Raw genomic sequence first — 9,447 nt, 5'->3', positions numbered from 1 at the left:
ATGCAGGTATCTTTTTGATAGAGTGATTTGAGTTCTTCAGGGTATATTCCCAGTAGGGGGATTGCAGGTTCATATGGGAGGTTGATATTTAAAGATTTTAGGAATCACTACACTGCTTTCCACAGAGGTTGCACTAGTTTACACTCGCACCAACAGTGTAGAAGTGTTCCCTTTTTGCCACACCCTCTCCAGCAATTGTTATTTTTTGAGTTATTGATAATTGCCATTCTGACTGGAGTTAGGTGGTATCTCAGTGTGGTTTTGATTAAATTAAATAATAGCTGTTGTTCAAATAAACTCATTAATGTTTTAACAATGTCCCAGTTTAATTTTTTTTTTTTTTTGAGTTGTGGAGTCTCACTCTATCGCCCGGGCTGGAGTGCAGTGGCATGCTCATGGCCACTGCAGCCTGGACCTACTGGGCTCAGACAATCCTTCCACCTCAGCTCTTCAAGTAGTTGAAACTACAGGAATGCACCCGGCTAATTTTTTGATTTATTGTAGAGATGAGGTCTCACCAAGTTGCCCAGGCTGGTCTCTAACCTGTAGGCTCAGGCAATCCTCTCACCTCGGCCTCCCAAAGTACAGGGATTATAGGCATGAGCCACTGCTCCCAGCCTCCAGTTTAATTTTAAATAGAAAAAAAACGACTGGAGACTCAGGACCACAGTTCCTCCCATGTACACACTTTGTACACTGAGTCAGGATTTTCTTCTGATGACCCTCCTGTCATCTCTGCAAATCTAGGGAGACACAAGGCTGTGACACAGAGCTGCCCAGGGAAGGCTCTGGGCTGGGCCAAGTCACTGCACAGGAATGAGACAGAACTCCAGGGTCCCAGCTGCTGACCAGCCCCTCTGCAGATGGAGGGGACTAAGGACCAAACTGCCCAGTGGGAACACAAGTCCCAGATTTCTGAGATAATCATGGCCCAAATCTCACAATAGCTAATTCTCATCTGTTCCAACTAGACCCTCTCTCATCTCAGGAGGCCTGCTCCCACTCACCATTTTCTGGCTTCTGAGGTGCCCTGAAATTCTCCCAAGGTATTATCTAGTGCATACAAGTCACAGGATGACAGAGACTATGCCAGAGCTAACTGGGGCCTCCCAGAGCATAGGAGACAGAGATATGGAGACCAGAACTCAACTTAGTTTATCCCTTTTATCTGGCTGTGCTACTGATTAAACAGTGCTAATTAATGATCCAGATTGGCTAGGTCTTCAGAGTGACAAGAGATACTACCAGTCATTTGACTAAATGAGTTCAGAATGACAAATTCTTGACTTTAGCCCTTTTAAATTTCAGGCAAGATTTCCTCCCTAAACTAGGGCCTGGCCTTACCTAGGAGCATTGACACTTAAGCAAAATTTAGTCTTGGCTTTTCACAGTGGGCATAGTTGTCTTCTTGCAATCCTTGGACCCTTTCTGCTTCTTCCTTTTGGACACAGGGTCACAAGTGTGCCAGACAAGTACAAACTCAGTGACCAACAAAGTCATCCCTGGCCATAGAGAAGAAGGAGAGCCCAGTCCAGACCACACTGAAAGAGAAAGAGCCAAGCATTAGTTATTGGGGATGAGGCTGTTGGCCCTGTGATCAAAGCTTCTTTCCTCACATCTTATTTCTCAGTCCAATCACATTCAGCCAAAAACTGTAAAAGACACCAAAAAACTAAATGTATTAAATACATGGAAAAACTGAAGTTATATGGGCAGCAACATTCCATAAAAGACTTAAAATGAAAGAAAATCAAGCATTTAATTTGCCTCAGCTAAGGAGCCCACTTCCCTCACAGTTTACAATAAAAACCCTCATTCAGAAGGTTAAACATATTCCAAGCTTGGGAGCCAGACTTATTCTGAAATGCAGCCCCAGAGGGACTCAGTCCCTGGTGAGAAGCACCTAAGAAGTTAAGTCTGTGAGCACCATATGAGCCCTTTTTTATAAGGTTTTTTTTTTAACATAAGAAAAAGACAAAGCCCAAAGGAAGAGATTGACAGATTCTATTCTACTAAAATTAAGGAGAGTCTGCCAAAATGTAGAATGGAGTGCAAAGGCAAAACACAACAGGAGAGAAAATATTTACAGTTTTTACAAATGAGCATAAATTATTGTATAGAATGTGTTTTGCCCCCAAAATAAGGAAAAAAGACAAAAGCAAAAAACATACAAATTCAATATGGCAAAATGACTGAAATTATTTTACAGAAGATGAGAGAACACATTTAAAAATGCTCAAAACCATTGGTAATCAGTAAACAGCAACATGCAATGATATAGAAATAAATATGAATAAATATTTAAAAGGAATAAACACATATGCATGAATGGCCAGATGGTTAATTCATACATCCACTGGAATTTCCTCATAAATTTGAATGTATCCACAGTCTACAACCCAGCAATTGTTTTCCAGTGAGTAATAAATATGTGAAGCATTACAAAGTAGGAAGAAAACCAAGAATGTCATCAAAAAATAAAATTAAAACAGCTCAAGTCTCCTAAGCAATGAGATGAGTAAGGAAATTGGAGAAACAGCCTCAGACAGCAGCAAGTGTACAATACTGAGGCAAAGAAACAGCAACCAAAAAACCCTTTCAATGTAATATTAACAAGATATTAATGGTTACATAAAATTACTGAAAACTCGAAAGAGGAAAAACTAAGCACAATTCTGGTTCATGATTAATGGATGCTTAAGCTACAAAGAATAACAAAAAGAATCAGGACTGTGATCAGCTCTGGTTGCAGAAAGGAGATGAGAATAGGGAGACACTGGAACTGCCTGGAGCCTGTCTGTGCACCTAAATATTGAGTCTACTGTGTGTTTATATTATTTTTATTTAAATTTAACATAAAACAAATAATTTATTTCTAAAATTCTCTTTGTTTCTTCAGACAACACCACTCAATCCACACAGATTTTTTTTGACCAGGGAAATAAAAACCTTACATTCAAATCATGAAAAAATTTTTAAATAATTGAGTGAACTGGAATTAGCAGCAACATTTTATTAAAAAAAAAAAGCAGCTTGGGGTAGCAACCTGGATCATCACAGTTCAAAAGGAACACCACACTCAGTAGGATAAACAAGTTCCCAAGTTTGCAGACCATTCTCATCGTGGGAGTGTAGCTTAAGGTAGCTCACTTCCAGATGGTTACTGAGGGAAACCTAAGCAGCTGAGAAATTTAATTCTGGGAGCTCCATACACCCTACTACCTGCTCCTCACATCTTGAAAATGGTCCCTTTCCCAGGCTTTCAATTCTCACCAATGACCAAACACGAGTCAGTTTAAGGTTGTGACCTGTGATGTCTTTTTGACATCAAACGTAGGGAGTTTGCTGAACACAAACCAATTCTCCAGCACCAATTGGGTATCTAATACTTGTAACTCAATTTTGACACCGTCCAGACTCAGCACAGACCCCACAAGCTCAGGGCTCAGTCCCACATCACTGTCCTCACTGCAGATGCCGGTTGCAAGACTCAGGGCCCATCTATACTTCTGAACAACTACCTATAAATTACAGGCTTCCATAATCTTCTCCTCAATTTCAATAATTTTGCAAACCTGCTCACAGAACTCAGCAAAGCACTTTATACACATTTACTAACTTAATATAAAAGATACAACTAAGGAACACCCAAATGGAAGAAATGCACAGGTTAAGAAAATGTGATGGGAGGAGACGGGATGTATAGGAAACTTTGATATATAGCTGTGATTAAAGAAATCCTCTTGTCCTCAAGAGCAGCTTATTGCAGAGAAACATCCTTTTCATTATGACTTAGATAATGCTGTTTTTTTTTAACCTTCCTCAAAGTCAGACACAACCTCTGCAAGTTTCCATTTGTTGCCTTATAAAATTATCTGAAAACACTTTTCGGCGGTGGTCAGAACAAAATACTCATTAATCAAATTTTACTTATTTTTCTTCTTTAATTAACTTTATTTTATTACAAAGACATAGGGTACAAGTCTGGATCAGGTACATAAATAATTTACATGCAGGAGAAGTTTGGGTTTCCAACTGATCCTCACTTCCCCTTGCTTAGGACCAGGTACTCTTAGTGTTATTCTATGCCCCCTTTCTCTCCCCTGGCAGTGTCCCATGACTGCTGATCCCTCCCTTGTGCTATTGTGCTTAAGGTCCAGGTCCCACTTATGAGCGAGAACATGTGGTATTGGATTCTTTGTTTCTGTGATAGATCACTAAGTATGATTGTCTCCAACTCCATCTAAAATGCTGCAAAGTTCATGATTTTGTCCTTTTTTTGTACTGTGTAATAGTTCACCATGTATATATATACCACATTTTATTTATCCAGTCCATTTCTGATGGACGGTGGGGTTGGTTCCATGTTTTTGCTATTGTGACTAGTATAGCAATAAACATGCATGTACGTGCGTCTTTTTTGTAGAATACTCATTAATCAAATTTTGCTTATTTTCTTTTTTACTGAACTTTATCTTATTATAAAGACGTGGAGTACAAGTCTGGGTATATTCCAAGAAGGGGGAATGTTGGATGGTATGGAAGGTCAATTTCTAGTTCCTTTAGAAATCACCACACTATTTTCTGTGTTCTCACTCATAAGTGGAACTTGAACAATTATGATACTATAAGAAAGAGTTTGGCAGTAATGGGAAACTGTCGAGGGGGGGGTGGGATTGGCAGTTGAGGGAAACTGCGAGGGGAAGAAGGGGTATACCTCATCAACAAGGGTACCTGCATAATCAATGTTTGTATACCTAACCCTGAATTGTACCCCACATCTTTATAAATAAATAAATATATATAAATAAAAATAAATAAATAAATATATAAATAAATCACCATGCCATTTTCCATAGAGGTTTGACTAGTTTGCACTCCCACCAAGAGTGTAAAAGTGTCTCCTTTTCTCCACACCCATGCCAGCAACTGTTGTTTTTTAATGTATTAATGATGATATATAGGGGAAAAAGAGCATGAATAGCCAAAACAATCTCAGCGAAAGAAACAAAGTAGGAGGTATCATACTATAAGGCTATAATAATCCTAGTACTGGTACAAGAATAAGCATATAGACCAATGGAACAGCACAGATATTTTAGAAGCAAAAAAGCAATCTCTCAACCAATGCATCTTTCACAAAACCATCAATAACAACCACTGGGGACAGAAGACTTTTTTTTTTTTGAGATGGAGTCTCATTCTGTCACCCAGACTGGAGTGCAGTGGCCACTTCCGACCACCGCAGCCTCGACCTGCTAGGTTCCAGCTATCCTTCCGCCTCAGCCTTCTAAGTAGCTGGAACTACAGGCACGCGCTACCACACCCGGCTAGTTTTTTTTATTTATTGTAGAGATGAGGTCTCATCAAGTTGCACAGGCAGGTCTCGAACCCACGGGCTCAGGCAGTCCACTCACCTCAGCCTCCCAAGGCGCAGGATTACAGGCTGAGCCACTGAGCCCGGCTGACGTTTTTTTTTTTTTTTTTTTGAGTTGGAGTCTCACTCTGTCGCCCAGGTTGGGATGCAGTGGCATACTCACGGCCAATCCAGCATCGACCTGCTGGGACCTGGCGATCCTTCTATCTCAGCCTTCCAAGTAGCCAGAACTACAGGCACATGCAACCACGCCTGGCTAATTTTTTATTTTATTGTAGATATGAGGTCTCACCAAGTTGCCCAGGCTGGTCTTGAACCTGCAGACTCAGGCAATGCACTCACCTTGGCCTCCCAAAGTGCTGGCCTTATAGACTGAGCCACTGAGCCTGGCGGAGAAGACCTAAACATAAAACCTCAGACTATAAGAATCCTAGAAGAAAACACAGGAAGCACTCTTAGGCACACTAAAGTAGGCAACCAACTCTTGATCAAATTCCCAAAAGCAAATGCCATAATAGATAAGATAGACAAGTAGAACCTCATCAAACTGAAAAGCTTTTGCACAGCAAAATAAACCATCAAGGGAGCAGGCAGACAACCCACAGAATGGGAGAAAAATACTTGCGAATTGTGTATCTGACAAAGGCCTAACATCCAGGATCTACAAGGAACTAAAATGAGATGAAAGGAAAAACAAAAAACAAACAAAAAAGATAGTGCTATTAAAAAATGGGCAAAGAACATGAATAGACACTTCTCAAAGAAGACATACAAACAGCAACAGATACATGAAAAAAAATGCTCAGCATCACTAATCATCAGAGAACTGAAAATCAAACCACACTGAGATACTTTATTTTCTCTACTTCCTCTAGGACCCTGTTCTCAGACCCATATTCGGCTTGAGTCAGCATATAATCCCTCTTTATGCCACTCCTAAGAACAGCCTGGCTTCAGGGTGAAATATTATCTGATACAGAATCTGATTTTGTTCTCTTCCATCCTGCCTCCCCTCCAATTATATTCTAATCTTGTTTACCCCTCCCCAGGAAAGAAAGCCCTTGTCTGCCTAAGAGATGCTTGCAGGTCTTATACTTGGTGTTTTTATCCTATCGCAATGCTTCCTTAGAATAAAGTGACTTTTAATCTGAATTTATTCATTTTGTCAATCTGTACAGATAGACCCAGGACAATAACAATTATATATTCAGAAAGAGCCTCCCAACCTCCCTTCTGTCTTAATGGAAACTGCATTTACCTGTGGACTCCAAGCTTTCCAGGGTTCTGCAGCTTCTCTAAGAATAAAGACTTCTTTCATGGCTGGTGTCAGCAGCCTGAGATTCCTGCAGCAGAGGCTCCCTAAAAGAAACTCAGTAACTCTCTTTGCAGTATAAAGACTGGGCCTAGCTTAGAGTCACTGGGCTCATGTGTCTGTTTCCCAGTTAAGTTTATTCACTTAAAATGAGGAAATACTTATTCACTTTTAAATGAGGAAATACTCAGTGTTTGAAGATCCAGCAAAATCACTCCAACTCAGTGTGTCTGTCTACAGAAATTATAAAATGGTAAGGCACATTTCATAACTAAACAGAAAAAACAAAAGCGTCGATGCCTTTCAGATAAAAATATGTCATTTAGTTATTATTTTTATCTGCACAAATTATCTACTTAGCAATTATATTTGAACACTTCTAGGAGTTGCCAAGTCCCTTCCCATTAAATTTAGCATGAAAGTCTGACATCCAGAGGATACAGAATAGAGTTCTCTATTCTCACAAATTCTCCACCCTGCATGAGGGGAACTGATGCTTTAATAAATGTCTATAATTCACCAATTTATCTATTACACTTTCTTGTGGATATGTAGTCATTCTTCTGCAGCCAAATGACAGATATACTTTTTTTCTCCATTCTCTGTTGTATGCCTAAAGAAAAGCCCTGAGATTCTGTTTGACATCAGAATTTTATTCCACAATCACTCTCAGTAAGATAAATGAAATAAGAACTTCTTTTAACAAATGCCATATAACATTTTTTTCAAATCCACTTATTACTTATCTTTTTAGAAATAGCCCACTCATCTAAGGCTGGGCGTGGTGGCTCAAATCTGTAATCCCAGCACTTTGGTAGGCCAAGGCAAGAGGATTGCCTAAACCCAGGGATTCGAGACTGGGCTGGGCAACTTAGTGAGAACTCATCTCTACCATAAATCAAAAACTTAGCCAGGCATGGGAGCGCATGCCTGCAGTTCCAACTACTTGGAAGGCTGGGGTAGAAGTATCACCTAAGCCCAGCAGGTCAAGGCTGCAGTGGCCGTGAGCATGCCAGTGCATTCCAGCCTGGGCAACAGAGTGAGACTCCAACTCAAGAAAAAAAAAAAAGAAATAGCTCATCTATATTTTAAGCTCTACTGATAAAATACATTTAATATTTAATGAAAGACTGAAGCTGGAATAGTGAAACAGATATATTTGACTCAAGTGTAAAGTCAGGCCATCCTATCAAGTTGGAACATCCTCTTGCCTCCATGCTACTCCCTGAAGTACTCACTGGTCACCCTTCCAGGACACATGGCACTGTGCCACCTTGTGTACAAAATGTGCACTTTGATTTGCAGGTTCTTCCACCACCTCACTGGGGTGATTCTACTTGTATTTTGAGATAATCTCTCCCTTCACAAGTCTGAAAGAATGCAAGAGGAAGAATCATCTTGTTCTTTTCCCCCTCAATATCAATATCTGACTAGCTGGCCACCAATGTGTCTCCAAGAATTGGAAGCTAGGGTTGAACGAAGACAATTGTGATGTCCTAAGGACATAGCTTTCTAGAGAAAGGGTATAACAGGAGACTACTACTCTCAGCCCCTGGGCACCCAGATGCTTCCCTGCTGGGCTCTACTTTCATATCTCAGGCTGTCCTATAAATTGTTCAAAGGGTTAATTAATATTCACCAGACACTTCAAAAGTCATGACCTCTGTAGACCTTTTGGGTCATCCCTAGACACTTCTGAAATCCAGGACAAGGAAAATTTAGGTGAGTGGCTGTGGACACATTACCCTGTAAAGTTTTGTAAGAAGAACCACAACATGAAGACATTCTGAGGAGAAGTGTGTCCTTAGAGAATATATATTTTTAAAGAACTGGGGAAGCATAAAGATTTGTTTTCTGCTTTCCTCTCATGTGATATAATTATAAACAAAATAACAAATTTAATAGGACCTGTCCACCACTGTGAAAAAGTAATAAGCAATTTAAAAACTGTGTCTGTTTGAAAAAGTAAATAAAAGACAAATAGTTGATAGTGTGAGTTGGAGAAGATATAGAAATTTAGGATTTCCAATGGACCCTAGAATAGTTAGCCGGGGTAAACAGATTCATGGATTTGAGACCCTCTTTGACATATATTTGGAAAATTCAGGGAAAATCAGTCCCCCTGTGGAGTACTAAAATAACATGGAGGCTACTGAAGTGACTGGCGTGCCCTGAGTTTCTATTTTTAGAAGCATAACTAATGCAAATTAATTTCTTGTACATTACTAACTCAGAGGAGAACAAAACTTAGACTTTATCAACCAGAAACTGCCAATGAAGGTCACAACAAGAAGATTTCTACCTGAATATTCCATATAATGAGACTATATAACTCTACTCAGTTAGCTATTGAATGTGGTTTACACCTCATTCACCTTATTAAAAGCCTTTCCTTCAAGCTCTTTTAGTATCACCCAAATCACAAGACTTAGTTGGAGTTGTCAAGATTTTTGAATCACTGTTTGCTCAAATAAAGTCTTTAATGTTTTGTTGATTCCTCAGCTTACAATTTTAACAGGAGAAAAAAATAACTAGGATCCCATGAACCATAGCTCCTCCCACCCACGACCCCTGCAATACAAGACTGGATCATTCCGATGACAATTACGTTGTCCACACAAAATCTGAGTGACATGAAGTTGTAAGTGCAGAGCTGCTAAGAGGGCTCTGGAATGTGCCAAGTCATTGCACAGGGACAGAACAGGATGCCCAGGGTCTCAACTGCTAGACTAGTCTTACCTTGCAGTCAGAGAAACCA

Source organism: Carlito syrichta, unplaced genomic scaffold, assembly GCF_000164805.1.
Source record: "Carlito syrichta isolate Samal-C Ts95f unplaced genomic scaffold, Tarsius_syrichta-2.0.1 Scaffold315822, whole genome shotgun sequence".
NCBI lineage: Eukaryota > Metazoa > Chordata > Mammalia > Primates > Tarsiidae > Carlito > Carlito syrichta.
Note: the sequence above shows the minus strand (reverse complement) of the source record.